Source organism: Bubalus bubalis, chromosome 20 (assembly GCF_019923935.1).
Source record: "Bubalus bubalis isolate 160015118507 breed Murrah chromosome 20, NDDB_SH_1, whole genome shotgun sequence".
NCBI classification, from domain to species: domain Eukaryota; kingdom Metazoa; phylum Chordata; class Mammalia; order Artiodactyla; family Bovidae; genus Bubalus; species Bubalus bubalis.
The window spans coordinates 21111589-21129953 of record NC_059176.1 but is presented as its reverse complement, the minus strand read 5'-3'; the positions used below and the strand labels follow the sequence as shown (position 1 = coordinate 21129953).

The window sequence follows — 18365 nt, the reverse complement described above, 5'->3', positions numbered from 1 at the left end:
TTTTGAGAAAGTAACAAATTGACTTCTTTAAAGGACAGAATGAAATCACATTTTGTGAAGTTTTAATGTCGGAATGTATAATGTTGGATGTATAATTCAAAGTGTGGGAGGAAGTACTGACGTTATGAAGACCATAAGTACTCAGTAGTACTAAGCTTCTGGTTCCAAAAGTGGCATATTGTCTCTATAGCAACTACCCGTGCTTATTTGGATTTGAAACCCAGGCAACGAATAATGGATAAGAGTATAACATCAAGATGGATATGTACCCTGGTGGGGTGATATGTGTGCCTGCTGATGGTCAGGTGTTTGTCCTGTTTCTCTTGTTATGTTTATTATGATTGATTTTTTTGTAGAGATACCTTAATTCTTGTTAATGTGTTTTTCTGGAGAAAAACATTCAATGTTCTTATGTTCTTCCTTTTCTAACATGCTAAAGTTAATGCTTTTTCCAATTTGGTTATTAGGATATTAAATATATTTTTCCTCTGGCTTTCTCTGCATTGCCAAACAGTAGTTATAAAAATATAACTTATACTGAATCATTTGAAATTTCAATACAGAAAAAATCTGTGACAAAAATTTTATGTTAATTACATTATGAAAAGATGTTCAAGGCTACCAGTAAACATGCAAGTTGCCTAAATTCAAACATTTTTTGAAAGAATTTTTTTTTTTTTTTTTCTGAGCAGGGTATGAGTTTCAGACACTGCTGGCTGGTAGAGATGATGTAACTTCCTTCCAGTTATCTATTAGCTGCATCCATAAGTTTACTTAGAGGCACAGGAGCCTCCTGGGAGATTAGAACTGATAATTTGATTCTTCCTCTCCACCCTTGTCTGAGGGATTGGGATGGTTCCTAGAGAGGTCACATTACAGGAAAAAGAAACAAAGAACTGAAGGACACTTTCTTTAGGGTAGGAAAAGTCTGCACTGCTAAGCTGGATGCAGGACAAAGGACTAAGTCTTTTTTTTTTTTTTTTTTTCTGTTAGTAGTTGCACCATGTTGTTGATGTCAGAACTGATCTTAACCAAGCTACTCACAAGTTGGTTGTGCAAGTTTGTGAACTGGAAGATCTATATCAATGGAGAGATTGATAGCTCATATCCTAAAGGCTTATATCCGCCTGCAATGCAGGAAACTCCAGTTCTATTCATGGGTCAGGAAGATTCCCCTGGGGAAGGGGTAGGCTACCCATTCCAGTGTTCTTGGGCTTCCCTGGTGGCTCAGCTGGTAAAGAATCCGCCCACAATGTGGGAGACCTGAATTTGATTCCCTGGGTTGGGAGGATCCCCTAGAGAAGGGAAAGGTTATCCACTCCAGTATTCTGGCTAGGAGAATTGCATAGACTGTATAGTTCATAGGGTCGCAAAGAGTTGGACATGACTGAGCGACTTTCACTTCCACTTCCATGGAACAATTAATTACTGTTTTTAGTTCCCCATCTAGTTCCGGGGAGGCTCAGGTGTGTTCTAATGTATGCATATGGATGTCCTCAAAACTCCCTAAAGTATCTCTAAAAAAAGAAAAAGAAAAGAAAAAAAAAAAATCCCCGCATTACATAAACTAGTAAAGAAACTAAAGGAACCCAATTAAAATGACTACTTAGAGACAGCACCCTTGGAGTAACTGTGGGATACTGCCCATACACAATATAAGCTGTACAATTCGAACCAAGATAATTAAAATCAGTCAATTACTGATGTTGACTAGAAGTCAAGGTATCAACTTGCATTAAAGATAGCAATATTCAGTTTTTAACTACAAAAGGTACCTATAGAAACATTCAATCTCTTGAATTAAAAGAAAATAGTAATGCTATAAAAATAAGACATTCAAGTTAAACTTCTTTTTCTTTTTTCTTTAAACTCTGAAAGGAATGAATGAAAATACATATATATAAAATAGTTGAAGGAGTGGAACTGAAACACAGGAATTAGCTAGCAGGCCCTGTGCTCTTGGAACACAAAGTGGCTCCAGCCCACACATATGAAAGTTCTTTGGTTAAGAAGTTGTAATCTGGCATCCTGCCAGATTTCTGGTTTTGCTTGAATCTGGTTATGTTTGCCCTACAGAATACTTTTTATGTGAAAGCTGAAAATCAAGACATTTCATCTTTTAAAAGTTGATCATATTCCTCTTGATTGGCTTGCTTTAAGGTGAAGTGTCCTGCCCTAGTTCATTTAGCTGAGTTAAGGAGGATGTAGTAATGTGCGGAGTGCTTTAGACAGATGGATGTGGGGATTTGGGTGAAGAGAGGAAGGAACTCTGTTCAGAACAGGATGTGGGCCAGCGTCTATCTGCTCATCTGCTCGATACCATGGCTCAGTAATAACCTTTGATCCAGAGATGCCTGGAACTCTGTATTGAACAAAATTGGTCTAAGTTGTCAGCAGATCTTTTAAATAGTTGTTGAAAAGTGTTTGGACAGTCTTTTTGCCTCTCCTTACTGCTTGAATATCCATCAGACTTCCAGGTTATATGAGTTGAGTAGCTACAAGACTCTGCCATGAAGAAATACATTCTTAATGTTCAATTACAGCAAGATTCTCAATGTAATATCTAACCTTTGGAAAAATCTGTTAAGCCTTTTAATTGCTGAAAAGGTGAAATGAAGTAAATATTTTCATGTAGTAAACTTTAATTGGAGTGTTGCTTTGCTCTAAGATAAAGAAGTTTCACTTGATTTGCTAACTCTGATCAGTTTTGGAGGATGAGGAGTACTGTATTGAGATGAATTTTGGAATTTGAGATTGTTCCCTTGTGTTACTGGGCAGAGTGCCATGTTTGATTTGTGATGTCTGCCATGGATGGAAAGAATTGTTGACCTGAATGACCTGTGTTTTATTTGTAGTTTGGGTTAATTATTGTTTAAATAATCTATTAGTGTTGGTTTTCTATCTTCCTTTTGTTGTACCTATATACTTTTTGGTGGGTAGTATTCATATCAATTCTCTATATTGTGAGTAACAGCAGATCACTTAAGTCTTTAGGTTTTATAAGTAAATTTTTCCATATTAAGAATTTTTTATGGCAAAAGTGATGTTAAGTAAATTTCTAAATATTAAATTTATTAGCTCCTAACTGCATTCTCTAGGAATGTGAACTACTTCTGCATTTGTACTGAATATAAAGGGGAGACTCATACTTTTGTACCACAACGAAAGTATAAGTTTCCTTTCATTTACACAGTTTTTTCCATGGTATTCAGTTATTCTCTCATCTCTAAAGTCTAGCCTTTAAGGGAGAAGTTTCTAGTAGAAATTCATTACTTTTTTTCTTAGAGTAATACGTGAACATGTCAACAAAAAAATGTAGTACAACAGTACTTTTGATGTAAAGCAACAGTTTCTATTCCTTGCAAATAGTTGTTAGGCCTACCCCCATAAACAAACATTTGAACTAATTTATTGTTTGTTCTTCAGGAAACTTTAAATTATTATGCTTTTACCTACACTCCTTGGTTGATTAAACACCATCTATTTCCTCCACTTTATAAAAGATGAAGATTTAGTTCAGTTACTTCCTTTTCCCTCCCCAATTCCTACCAGTGTTTGGTAGTTAATTGTAATTGTAAGTTTTTTTCGTGTGTGTGTGTATACGCACATACAGTCACATATATATTTATTGAGGTAACATTGACTTATTATAATATGTTGTAATATTGGCTTATAATATGCGTACAACATAATAAATGGACAACTTTATGCACAGCAAAGTGCTCTCTACCAAAAAGTCTAGTTTCCATCCATCACCATACACCCTCTTTATCCATTTTGTTTTCTCCCCACTCCCCTTTTCCTCTGGTAACCACCAATCTGTTCTCTGTATCCATGTGTGTGTGTGTGTGTGTTCTGTTTATTTTTAAAAATATTTCACATGTGGGTGAAATCATACAGAATTTGTCTTTTTCTCTTGGCTTGTTCATTTGGCATAATACCTTCAGGTTCCCTCCATGTTGTACCAGATTGCAAAATTGAATCCTTGTTTAATGTCTTGGTTCTTATATTACTCACCTTTGACTGCACAGTAGTCACAATCTTTGTGTGCAGGAGAGTGAATTGTGACAGATTAGGTGACTGTTCAGCAGATACTTACTTCTTGGCCAGAAGAACTTGGGAAGAAGTGACTGTACCAGTTCTGATCAGGCCTAGGCCTTAGGAGCTATTAAATGTTTCCACTTGCCACTCTGGGAGTTGCCAGTCTTTGCATAATAAAACAGGTCCCAGGCATCTGCTGGCCACTGTAGAGCCCTAGATAGAAACGCATGGGAAAGATGTCAACTTGATCTACAGCCTGAAACAGAACTGCCCCAATTGACTTAAATAATTTATTTCTCGAAGTGAGAAATACATGCTTATTTTTGTAAGTTATTGATATTTTGTGTTTGCTTATTTTGCCTGAAAAGGGTGATTAATTTAAAAATGGGTACCTCGGAGTGGGGTGCAGCTATAACAGAAACTTCAATTACATACCATTGGCTTTGAAACTGGTTGATGGTTAGCAAGGAAACCACTACAGGAGGCTGGGAAAATGGTGAATTGTGTTACGTAGTAGCAAAACTTTTGATAAAACTGTTGTCTGTGGTATCATGGAAGGCAGTTTAACTAATGAAGTTGCAGTTTTGGACAAGGAAATTTGTTGGCTGAAAGTTGAAAGCATGTGCTAGTTGCTATTGGCCACACAGGGTAAGGTACTACAAGAATAATTCAATCTACCACATCTGACCTCTTGGTGATAATCATTCATGTCTCTCCCATTCCAGTGACCTAGTTCTTTGTCTTAATATGCATGTGTGATGGAACATGCCAGCTGTCAGGCTCTCCTTTAGTGTGGGTGGATAGAAAGCCAACTGTTAGGCTGCTGATATTCCAAATGCCACAAAGAGGAAGGCCTGCCTCTGGGTTACTAAAACTGAAGCTTAATTTTTCTGTTGATGTTTTCCCCTTCCTCCTTTTCCTATTTCCTTTTTAAAAAGGGGGCTATCGTTAGTAAGTGTGCTATTTGCCGAAACCAGTAAACCTGAAAATTCAATGGCTTAACAAAAAAGCATTTTAGTTTTTTGCTTCTTTAGTCGTCCAATGAGGGTCTTCTCAGCAGGTAACTTTCCTTCCTGTGATTTAGTGTACTGAATTTCTTTTGTGATTTTGCTATCCTTAAAATTCCTTGTGGTTCTCTGTCTCCTTCTAGAGGAAGGGAAGGAAAGAATGGAGAAGACACTTCATTGCCTGGCAGGGAAATGACCCATTACTTCTATTTCATTCCATTGGCTAAAACTAGTCATATGGTAGTACCTAGGTACAAGAGGGCTCTGAGAAGGGGTGGGTGGTTTGGCTAAGCAGTTCCTTTAATTTAGATTGATAGTTGAACATCTTTGCCACAAAGGAGAGTTATCTTCTTGTTATTTTTGGTTAGGGATAAATATTAGGCTTCCATGTATGCTTTGTGGATAGAGGTGGAAGAGGAAGATAAATGTGGAGTATTTGGGTACAGTTTTTCTATATTCAGGTCTTCTGGTTGTCTCTGTCCTTAGCTACTCCCTTCTTTAATGACCCTTTGAGACAGCTCCTCGGGTATCCCTGAGCCTAGAATTCCTCTGGGGTTCCAGGGGGCAGGTCAGCTTTCATCTCAGTTGCAGCTTCCTCCTATTGTAGTCTGTTCTGTTTAATTTGTTAATACACTCCTGTCTGTTTTTGTCTTTCAGAAATTTGTTGCTGGCCAAATCTCTTGCTGGCCAATGATCAACTCTTTCCAAGCTGAGTTTTCTTTACTGTTGCAGGTGAAGTATCTGTACATTGTTTTTTATTTTAAATTTTAGAAGTCAGGTGTAGTAAATATAGAATATTTTCAATTAGTACCTCTAACAGAATTTCAAGTATTTTTTAACACCTGCTACTTGATGAAGATGCTTTCCATCCATCATCTACTGAGCACTTTTCCAGGCTCTGGAGAACATGAAAAAAGGTCTCATATATAACACTGTAAGTGTAAAGTCCCTCCTCAGCCGGGCCACTCCCAGCTTACTTTTTCAAAGACACTGATTCTATCATGGTACTTCTTTAGAAATAGTTGGGGCTTTTTCCTCACTTATCTTTCCCTCTGTAAGCCCTACCTGGCTCTTAGTTCCCTCTCACAGTACATGCCCCTCAAGTAAGAGCGATTCAGTTCATTGTGTCAGCAACATGCCATGTCATTTCTCACATCTGTGCCTTTGTACATACATGTAATGTCTACTTTCCAGAGTTACTGTCCCTTTCATATCTGAGTCCTGCTTAAACAAATGCTGAATTCAAGTTTCGGTTTTTTTCCCAAATAAATGAATATTCATTAATTTAAACCCTGAGTTGTTTAGATATATGCTGTTCAAAGTGCATTCTGTAAATTCTTTCCCATTTAGGTTATTGCAGAATATTGAGCAGAATAACCGAATCACCTTGCTAAACACCTGCAGTTAACGCAACATTGTTAGTCAACTATACTCCAGTACAAAATAAAAATTTAAAAACAAAATGAAAAAACCCAAAGTGCAGTCTTCAGACTGATAGCAGTCTGTGAACTATTACCACTGTGCTGAAATATAAGTACAGAAATTAAGAATAAGCTTTAGAAACTTTTATAGGAATTTGACAGAGAAATTATATGCCTGTCAAATTTATAATAAAATTTGGTTTCTATTTTACATGTTTAAAAAATTCTGGTAATTCATTTAAATTTCATTTTATAAAAGGCTCGGTCCACAAAGGATTAGAAAAATTATAAAAATGGCATTTTACCACAGATAGTTCAAGAAGCATTTATTGGGGCTACCTTAGTGGCTCAGTGGTAAAGAATCCACCTGCCAATGTAGGAGACTGTTTCAATCCCTGTCCTGCAAGATCACACATGTGGCAGAGCACCTAAGCCCATGAGTCACAACTATTGAGCCGTATTGCTGCCACTGCTGAAGCCTGTGCCTAGAGCCTATGCTAGTGCACTGCAACTGGAGAGTAGCCCCCATTTGCCACAAGTAGAGAGAAAAAAAAGAAACATTTATTTTAGGCATCTTGTGGGATCTTAGTTCTCTACCAGGGACTGAACCCAGGTCATGGCGGTGAAAGTGCTGTGGACCACCAGGGAATTTCCAAGAAGCACTAATTTAGACTGCAAAGATTATGAGTATTTAGCAATGAAGAGATTAGAAGAGGATTTCACAAAGGAGATGAGATCTCTTTTTGAAAGGTGACTGAGATTCAGATGGTTGTAAAGCTCTGTGGCATTTCCAGCAGGAATAACGAGGTTTTGGATTACAAATGAAGAGAGTTGTGCTATTAATAATACGATCTGTGGTGACGAAGGAGAAAAGAGTCCTAGCAGAGTATATGAGACTAGTTTATAGTTTTAATCACACAGAATCCTAAGGTGGTAAGTTTGGAACTCACAGCGTCAGTAAGGGAATTTGTACTTACTCTTTTGGTGGAAATTGCTGCATCTGAAGAGAAGCCTTAGCATCTTACTTGACACTGCTCTGATTATATTTCAGGACTATCATGAAGATGCATTGAAAGTTACACACACTGGAGGAGTGTGATATCCCTTTCAGTTGGTGATCTTCCTGTCATGAAAGTTGCTTGCCAGCTTTACTTTTGAATGAACACAGTAAACACCAAGGTGAAAATATCAATGAAAAAAATCTACTCTCCATACTATGTATATTTCCCTGTATGTTCTGAACCTGCTTATAGCCACCTACCACAGTAGTCTGTAGTTTCTGTTGCCAAACTATTAAAAGTCTTAGTTATAGTCATATTTTTTTTTCTACTGTTCTACCTTGACTTTCCCTTCAGCCCTTCTCAGGATTGAGATATGGAAAGATCCTTCTGTCCTTTACCACACAGTTCCTTTGTCAGGAATTCCAGGATTTCCTCAAAGTTTGCAAGTATGTATTTGACTTAATTCCTTAATTTCAACACTGACTGTTTCATTTTATGTTTTCCTACTTTTGTAATTAGGTTGACTCTAATAAATAATAAATAAATAAAGTTTTTATTTTTTACTTGAAATATAGTTGACATCAATATTATCTTAGTTTTAAGTGAAAACAGTGATTTGACATTTATATACATTATGGGCTTCCCCAGTGGCTCACATGGTAAAGAATCTGCCTGCAATGCAGGAGACACAGGTTTGATCCCTGGGTAGGGAAGATCCCCTGGAGAAGGAAATGTCAACCCACTCCAGCATTCTTGCGTGGAAAATTCCAAGGACAGAGTAGCCTGGCAGGCTACAGTCTTTGGGGTCGCAAAGAGTCACACATGACTGAGCGACTAACACACACATACATTATGAATTGATTACAACTGTAAGTTTTTTAACCAAATGTCACCATACATATTTATTACAGTATTATCAACTGTGTTGCTTGTGGTGAACATTACGTCTTGGTTACTCATTTGTTTAGTAGCTGGAAGTTTATATTTCTGAATCCCCTTTACCTATTTTACCCAACCCCCACCCAGTTCCCCTCTGGTGTGCACCAGTTTGTTATCTGTGTCTCTGACTCTGTTTCTCTTTTGATTTCCTTTGTCTTGTTTTGTAAAGTCCATATATAAGTGAAATTGCGTGGTATTTGTGATTTCTCTGACTTATTTCACTTAGCATAATACTCTGTAAGTCCATTCTTCTTGTGAAGGTTTGTCTTCCCAGTTCTAGTGCTGCAAGCTAGGGAGCCTGACAAGGAGCTCAGACGCCTTACTCTCCAGGGTTAATGTCTGCGGTTGTGATACCCCTCCTAGTTGTGGGCTGCCGCACTAGGGTGTGGGTTCTGTGCCCCTCATACCCATTTTCTTTTATATCTTTAATTGTAGAAAATGTATTCTGCTAGTCTTTAAGTCATTTTCAGAGATAGTTATTCTATATGTAGTTCTATGTGTGTGTCCGTTGGAGAAGATGAGCTTGGGATCTTCCTACTCTGTCCACCATCTTGATCTTCTAGATCCAATCTGATAAAAATTATTTTCAATTAAAAAAACTTGTTTTTATCTTGTTCTCTATTTTCCTTTATCAGTTTTATCTTGGATCACAGCTTTTCTTCTTACTGAATTACAGTGATAGGAATTCAGAGACATGGGATTAAAAAGAATATTGATATAATCATTGCTTCTGGAGAATTAACATTTACAGTACATATATGAGCTGAATTAGTTTTTTTTTTTTTGAAGTAAAATATACATAACAAATTCAGACTTAAATTGAAGAAAGTGGGGAAAACCACTAGACCATTCAGGTATGACCTAAATCAAATCCCTTATTATTATACAATGGAAATGAGAAATAGATTTAAGGGACTAGATCTGATAGACAGAGTGCCTGATGAACTATGGATGGAGGTTTGTGACATTATACAGGAGACAGGGATCAAGACCATCCCCAAGAAAAAGAAATGCAAAAAAGCAAAATGGCTGTCTGAGGAGGTCTTACAAATAGCTGTGAAAAGAAAAGAAGGAAAAAGCAAAGGTAGAAAGGAAAGATATACCCATTTGAATGCAGAGTTCCAAAGGATAGCAAGGAGAGGTAAGAAAGCCTTCCACAGCGATCAATGCAAAGAAATAGAGGAAAACAGTAGAATGGGAGGGACGAGAGATCTCTTCAAGAATATTAAAGATACCAAGGGAACATTTCATGCAAAGATGAGCTCGATAAAGGACAGAAATGGTATGACCTAACAGAAGCACAAGATATTAAGAGGTGGCAAGAATACACAGAAGAACTGTACAAAAAAGATCTTCATGACCCAGATAATCACGATGGTGTGATCTCTCACCTAGAGCCAGACATCCTGGAATATGAAGTCAAGTGGGCCTTAGGAAGCATCGCTACAAACAAAGCTGGTGGAAGTGATGAAATTCCAGTTGAGCTCTTTCAAATCCTGAAAGATGATGCTGTGAAAGTGCTGCACTCAATATGCCAGCACATTTGGAAAACTCAGCAGTGGCCACAGGACTGGAAAAGGTCAGTTTTCATTCCAGTCCCAAAGAAAGGCAATGTCAAAGAATGCTCAAACTACTGCACAATTGCACTCATCTCACACGCTAGTAAAGTAATGCTCAAAATTCTCCAAGTCAGGCTTTAGCGATACATGAACCATGAATTTCCAGATGTTCAAGCTGGTTTTGGAAAGGCAAAGGAACCAGAGATCAAATTGCCAACATCTGCTGGATCATGGAAAAAGCAAGAGAGTTCCAGAAAAACATCTATTTCTGCTTTATTGACTATGCCAAAGCCTTTGACTGTGTGGACCACAACAAACTGTGGAAAATTCTGAAAGAGATGGAAATACCAGACCACCTGACCTGCTTCCTGAGAAACCTGTATGCAGGTCAGGAAGCAACAGTTAGAACTGGACATGGAACAACAGACTGGTTCCAAATAGGATAAGGAGTACGTCAAGGCTGTATATTGTCACCCTGCTTATTTAACTTCTATGCAGAGTACATCATGAGAAATGCTGGGCTGGAAGAAACACAAGCTGGAATCAAGATTGCCGGGAGAAATATCAATAACCTCAGATATGCAGATGACACCACCCTTATGGCAGAAAGTGAAGAGGAACTAAAAAGCCTCTTGATGGAAGTGAAAGAGGAGAGTGAAAACGTTGGCTTAAAGCTCAGCATTCAGAAAACGAAGATCATGGCATCTGGTCCCATCACTTATGGGAAATAGATGGGGAAACAGTGGAAACAGTGTCAGACTTTATTTTGGGGGGCTCCAAAATCACTGCAGATGGTAACTGCAGCCATGAAATTAAAAGACGCTTACTCCTTGGAAGGAAAGTTATGACTAACCCTGACAGCATATTAAAAAGCAGAGACATTACTTTGTCAACAAAGGTCCGTCTAGTCAAGGCTATGGCTTTTCCAGTAGTCATGTATGGATGTGAGAGTTGGACTGTGAAGAAAGCTGAGTGCCCACGAATTGCTGCTTTTGAACTGTGGTGTTGGAGAAGACTCTTGAGAGTCCCTTGGACTGCAAGGAGATCTAACCAGTCCATCCTAAAGGAGATCAGTCCTGAGTGTTCATTGGAAGGACTGATGTTGAAGCTGAAACTCCAACACTTTGGCCACCTGATGCAAAGAGCTGACTCATTTGAAAAGACCGTGGTGCTGGGAAAGATTAAAGGCAGGAGGAGAAGTGGACAACAGAGGATGAGATGGTTGGATGGCATCACCGACTGAATGGACATGAGTTTGGGTAAACTCCGGAAATTGGTGATGGATGGGGAGGCCTGGCATGCTGCAGTTCATGGGGTCACAAAGAGTGGGACACGACTGAGCAACTGAACTGAACCGAACTGATACATAAAAATTTATCATTAAGCATACAGTTCAATGGCCTTAAGTGTATCCACATTGTTGTGTGACTGTTAACCACCATCCATCTCAGAACTTTTTCCTTTTTCCAAACTAAAACTCTATACCCATTAAAAAATTCCTTATTTCCCCTCCCTACCCTAAACTAATTATTTTAATTTTACCTATTTTTGCATGTGTTTACTTGTTTTGCTTGCTGTTATTGTAAATGAATATATATTGACTACTACATATATGTATGGAACTGGCCAGATCAGGGTGAAGTTACATTTATAAAGAAGGCTGAGAAATTTGCCATTAGGTGGTTTCCTGGGTGACAGAGACTTGTATCATATTCTTTATCTTACATCTGCACTCCAGTCCGTGAAATGTGAAGAAGTACATAAGCTAATTTTTGTTTCAGAGTTTACCAGCAAAATGTCTAATTTTACCAGTCTGACAATTCTAAGCCAAGATTGAACTGAAATATTGCTTTGATTTCATCTGATATCTTGAGTACTTGAATGAACATATTTGCAAAATTGCTAAATGCAAAATGAATGGTAGCTTGATTATTTTTTTAAAGACTGGAGAAATTTTTATATATGTATATATATATATATTTTTTTTTTTTTTGAGGTGTCCTCTTTTTCTTTCTTTCTCTTTTTTCTTTGTTATGTTCAGTTGCACCTCTTCCTTCTCCTGCCCTGTAGGTTACCTATTTCTCATGGTTTTTACCTTTAGTCTTTTGCTTAGAAATCTCACTTTTTTCAGTTCACGGATATCTTTGTGAGAAAATAACTCCTAAGTCTATATAGTTGCCTCTTGAACAGTATGTGTTTGAACTGCGTGGATCCACTTATATGTCGAGTGTTTAATAATACTACACAATTTGTGACTGGTTGAATCTGCAGGTACAAAACTACAGATACCAAGGGCTGACTATAAAGTTGTACATGGGTTTTTGACTGGATGGATGATTGGTACCCATAACTCTGTGTTGTTTAAGGGTCAACCTAAGCTATAAGTCACTTCAGTCGTGTCTGACTCTGTGCGACCCCATAGACAGCAGCCCACCAGGCTCCACCGTCCCTGGGATTCTCCAGACAAGAACACTGGAGTGGGTTGCCATGTCCTTCTCCAATGCATGAAAGTGAAAAATGAAAGTGAAGTCGCTCAGTCGTGTCCGACCCTCTGCGACCCCATGGACTGGCAGCCTATCAGGCTCCTTGGTACTGGAGTGGGTTGTACTGGAGTGGGTTGCCGTTGCCTTCTGCAGTTTAAGGGTCAACTACATTCTTAATCCTAAGTCATAGTTCTAAATCTAGAACTGTCCTGAAATTTTCTCTTATGTAATCTGGTATCACCTCAAACATATCTAATATTGGACTTAACATTTTTCCTGCCACTTTAATCCTCCTCTTTTCTCTCTCTCTCTTTTTTTTTTTTTTTCAAAAATAGCACTGCTATTTTTGTCATTACCTAAGTTTGACATTTAGCAGAGATTTGCTGTTTCTTTCTGAATTCAACTAGTCACCAAATCCTACCAACTGTTTCTATTATGATCATTGTAACATATGACCCTTTCCATTTTTATTGTACTCTAGCCAATATAGGGCCTAGTCAGCTGATACCTAGGTTACTGCAGTTGTCCCCTACTGATAAGAGTTTTTCTCTTGAGTCCCTTATACCACTTTTTTTCTGTAATTCTCACATAAAAGTTGTGAATGTCTATTTTGGATTATAGTTAATTATGTCCCACTTCTCTTTTTCATCTTTGTACTCCCCAGAAGCCTTGCAACAACTGAGCGACTGAACTGAACTGAAATGTTTTTAAGAATATGGTGTTCTAACTATAATTATGTATTTTGAACAGCATTGCCATGTTCTTTCATTCATTTAACAAATATTTATTGAGTGCTTATTATGTGCCAAGGATGTGTAGCTAAGGGTATAATAATCATTATAGCAATTAATAAACAAAAACTTATGACTCTGGTGGCTTATATTCCAGTGAGGTCATGCAATGACAAAGGAGCAAAATGCATAATGTCTTAGATGGTGATAACTGGAAAGGAGAAACAAATAAATGAAGTGGGAAAACAGGGAGTATTGAGGGTGAAAGGTTGACATTTTGGATAAGGTCCTAGGAAGGCCCTTCTGTAAAGGTGGCATATCAGTAAAGACTCGAAGAAAATGAGTGGGAAAGGCAGCAAATATCTGAGGAAAAGAGGTTTCCAAGCAAAGGGAGCAGCAAGTGCAAAGGACCTTGGATGCAAGCATGTCTGGCATGATTGAATATTAGGGAGGAGTAGAGTGAGCTGGAAGATGGGTAATATTAATAGAAATCAAAGGCCTATATTAGGAAGATAGGTATAGAGTGGAAAAATACAGATTGAGTGGGGCCTTGTAGGACACAATTAGGAGTGTGGTGTTTTTTTTTCTTTCTTTGAATGAAATGTTTAGCCTTGGGAAGATTTTGAAGTTACAAGTGACACGATCCTTCTTGTTAATAGAATCATTCTGGCAACTATAATTGAAAAGAGAGAGGAAGCAGGGAGATCAGATAGGAGCTTTGACACAGATCTCAGTGAGATATCATAGAGGCTCAGACTTCGGTGATAGCAGTGGGAGTAGTGAGAGGTATTCTGGTTTGGGATATAGTTGAAATAGAACCAATAGAATTTTCTGGTGGATTGGATGTGAAGCATGAGGGAAAATGGACAGTCAAGGATTATTTGAAGTTCTTTTGGCCTGAGCAGCTGAAGAATGGAGTTACTATTAACTGAGATAGAGGTGCATCTGAGAGGAGCAGGTTTGGTAGTAGGTTTGATAGGAGTTAAGCTTTGTACATGCTGAGTTTGTGATCCCAGCTTGACATCCAAGCAGAGCAAAACTGTCCAGGTGGGTATGAAAGTCAAAGTCAAAGTCATTCAGTCGTGTCCAAATCTTTGCGACTCCATGGACTATACAGTCCATGGTATTCTCCAGGCCAGAATACTGGAGTGGGTAGCCTTTCTCTTCTCTAAGGGATCTTCCCAACCCAGGGATTGAACCCAGGTCTCCCGCAATGCCGGCAGATTCTTTACCAGACCCAGGTCTCCCACAGTGCAGGCGGATTCTTTACCAGCTGGGCCACAAGGGAAGCCCAGGAATACTTGAGTGGGTAACTTATCCCTTCTCCAGCGGATCTTCCTGACCCAGGAATTGAACCTGGGTCTCCTGAATTGCAGACAGATTCTTTACCAACTGAGCTATCAGGGAAGCCCTATTAGGCTGAAATTTAGGAAGCAGGTCTGGGATTCATCAGAATTGAGAGCATGTTTAAAACTGTGAGACTGAGTCATCTGGAAATGAATGTAGTAACAAAACATTAAACTTTTTGAAATACCCTGTATCTCTGCGTAGTACATACCTTGAAAGGCTCCAGGTTCTCCTGGCCTTTCACAGTTAGTCTTGTATAAATCTCTTTTGTCAGTCACACTGGATACTTATGTTGCTTAAGATCTCCTTTATCCTGTCACCACAGAATGATCTATTTCTTTAACAAACACCAATTATTCTTTCATTTTGTGAAAGTCTGCATATTTATTCCACTCCCCCTTTATCTTGTCTGTGTTGTGAAGTTCATTATATTTTTATATGTGTCCTTTTTTCCCCTAATAAGCTAATGAAATCTGTAGCAGGAGTCATGATTTTTAATATTTTCTACAATGATCAGAAGCCCAGATCTCCTCCTCAGGGGATATCTTTGGAGAAAGCCGTTAACAAACATTAGAAACCTGGGGGAAGCAAGGCTGTTTAGAAGCATCCGGACATTAATTTTGGTTCCTCCCATTACATAAAAATTTGTAACTGATTGTGATCGTCAGATATACGCTGTTGATACTATGTATAAAATAGATAACTAATGAGAACCTACTGAGAGAGTCAATTCCTAGGCAGGTTGGTAAGAAGTCTGGGGTCCCCGAGGAGCGGAGAGGGGCCTGGGGTTCTCAAGGAGGAGATAGAGGTCTGGAATTCTCGAAGAGGAAGAAAGAACAATTCTTTCTTTTTTTTCTCTACATTCCTTAGTCTTAGTCACATAAAATGTTTTTTTTTTTAAGTCTGGAATTGATGATTCACACAACAAACAACTCAGTTTAAACTGGGTACTAAGGATAATACAACAACAATGTATTCTGCTTGAGGACAGTTTCCTGAAAACCTTCTGACTAATCTTGTTATTGTAAAATGTTTATTATGGGAGTGGGTCAGGTAGGATCTTTCTTTTGTTAAGTTCTAATCCTGTTATCCTAAAATATAAATTGTGGGAGTGGGTCTGGTAAAATTTTTACAACCTTGAGACATTCTTTTGATTTATCATAATAGCTAATTTTAAAAGTGTATGATTCCCTTGCTAAAGACTAGCGAGTGGAGCACTCTCCACCCGCCTCCAATATCTAATGTCAGAAGGTTTCTCTGTCCCTTTTCACTGTAATAAAACTCCTGCCACACAAGAGCCCTGAGTGGTCCAGCCTGGTCTCTGGTCCTGAAGCTGAATCTTCTTCGGAGGTCACAAATCCGACATCGTTCACTGTAAGCTATCACTACTACATGGCACAGGGAGTTCTACTCAGTGTTCTGTGTTGACTTAAATGGGAAGGAAATCCAAAAAAGAGGAGATACATGTATGTATAAAGCTGATTCACTTTGCTGTATAGCAGAAACTAACACAACATTGGAAAGCAATTATACTCCAATAAAAATTTTTTGAAACAGTGGCCTCATTAGCACTGAGTTTGGCTTAGGAACCAGCAGGAACCCAGATGTTTGTAATATCTTCCCATTAAAGGGCATAACTTGTTAGAGATTGTTTTGCACAAAGTGGTGATGTAAGCCCTAAGCATAAAAGAGAGTGGAACCAAGAGAATTGAGCTGGCCAAATATCGCAAGACCCTACCTTGTCCTCTCACTGGTAGTGCCTGGCTCTACAGGCCAACGGAAGCTCTGCTGAGATATGCTACATTTGTCCATGCTTTTCGTGGTGCCCTCACTGCTGAGATTTGAATCTTTGGCTAAGTAAGTCAGGAGGTAAATATAAACTGATTTTGTGTGTGTTCCCTCTAATTCATAGCTGATAGCTAACGTTTACTTAGGGTTTACTGCTCTGAACCACTCACAGTTCTAATGCTCTATTTGTATTAACTCTCAATCTTCATAAGATCATATGAATTAGCTATTTTTAGCATATAGCCATTTTTAGGTAAGAAAATTGAAGAAAAGAAGACCAAGTAACTTTACTTAATAGCACTATTAATACTAAATGGAGGAATGGAGTTTGATCCCAGGAAGTTTTGATCCAGAACTTTAATTTTTAACTGCTGAAATACTAAAAGCCAATTTTAATTATTTCTTTTTGTCTTCTATTAGATGCCTCTATAATTTATAATATGCCACTATTTTTCTTGATCCATCAGCTAAGGCAGTAAGTGTTGATGACCTGTAATTAAAAATTAGGCTTTAGGGAATTCCCTGGTGATCCAGTGGTTAGGATTCCCCTACTGCAGGGGAACTCTGTTTGACCCCTGGTCAGGGAACCAGATCCCACAAGCTGTGTGATGTGGCTTAAAAAAAAAAAAAAAAAAAAGATGAGGCTTTAGTTTATTTACACTACTCTTGTTCTACCCTAGTTTCCTTCAAATTTTATATGCTTAATTGATGTTATTTCCTCTGTTTCTGCAGCTCCAGTATACGTAAGCCTCTATTTTGTGTTCCATTAATTGTCAGCAGTATCTCTTATTTTCCTTTTTATAAAGCGAGACTATTATCAGTCATATCCTTTAACCTTTTTTCTGTCTTTTAACTTCTGTTAAATATGTTTACTTTAAAATGATCAAAGTTGATAATTATATTGTATTTAAAGAAGGCTAGAATATAAATATTATCAATTTTGATCATTTTAAAGTAGATATTTAACAGAACATTTATAATATTTAGATAAATGTAGATAATATTTATATTCTATTTAAATAAGGTGGACTTCCCGGTTAGCTTAGTTGGTGAAGAATCTGCCTGCAATGCAGGAAACCCCAGTTCAATTCCTGGGCCAGGAAGATCTGCTGGAGAAGGGATAGGCTATCCACTCCAGTATTCTTGGGCTTCACTTGTGGCTCAGCAGGTAAAGAATCGCCTGCAATACGGGAGACCTTGGTCTGGTAAAGAATCCGCCTGTGATGCAGGAGACCCTTGTTCAGTCCCTGGGTTGGAAAGATCTGGGAAGGGAAAGGCTACCCACTCCAGTATTCTGGCCTGCAGAATTCCATGGACTGTATAGTCCATGGGGTCGCAAAGAGTTGGACATGACTGAGTGATTTTCACTAAAGAAGGCAGTATAACATTATGGTTAAGAATGTAGATGTTGGAGCCAGGCCTCCTGGGTTCAAATCCAACCTCTGCCACATCCTGACTTTGTGATGTTGGCAAATTATTTCATCTTTTGTGCCTCACTTTCCTCAACTTTGAAATGGGGATAATAATGATATTATGAATTTCACAGATTAGTGTTACGACTAACTGACTTATTATATGTAAAGTATTTAAAACAAGGCCTGGTACCTACTAAGTACTATATGAATGATTGCTATCAGTGTTATCATTATTCTGAAATCATAATGAACTCTTGCATGCTTTCAGTTTATTCTAAAAGTTACAAATACTGGAGTATTATTCAGCCATTAAAAAGAATACATTTGAATCAGTTCTAATGAGGTGGATGAAACTGGAGCCTATTATACAGAGTGAAGTAAGCCAGAAAGAAAAACACCAATACAGTATACTAACGCATATATATGGAATTTAGAAAGATGGTAACAATAACCCTGTGTACGAGACAGCAAAAGAGACACTGATGTATAGAACAGTCTTATGGAATCTGTGGGAGAGGGAGAGGGTGGGAAGATTTGGGAGAATGGCATTGAAACATGTAAAATATCATGTATGAAATGAGTTACCAGTCCAGGTTCGGTGCACGATACTGGATGCTTGGGTCTGGTGCACTG

The 18365-nt window shown here is 38.2% G+C and overlaps 1 long non-coding RNA gene across 1 annotated transcript in view; it reads left to right on the top strand.

Moving 5' to 3' along the window:
- LOC123330835 overlaps positions 1–18365 on the top strand; it is a 52207-nt gene that overhangs the window by 5167 nt on the left and 28675 nt on the right. The window contains exons 3-4 of the long non-coding RNA XR_006640368.1: positions 5706–5780; positions 7521–7916. This is a non-coding gene — a long non-coding RNA (uncharacterized LOC123330835). The remainder of the gene's footprint in view (positions 1–5705; positions 5781–7520; positions 7917–18365) is intronic.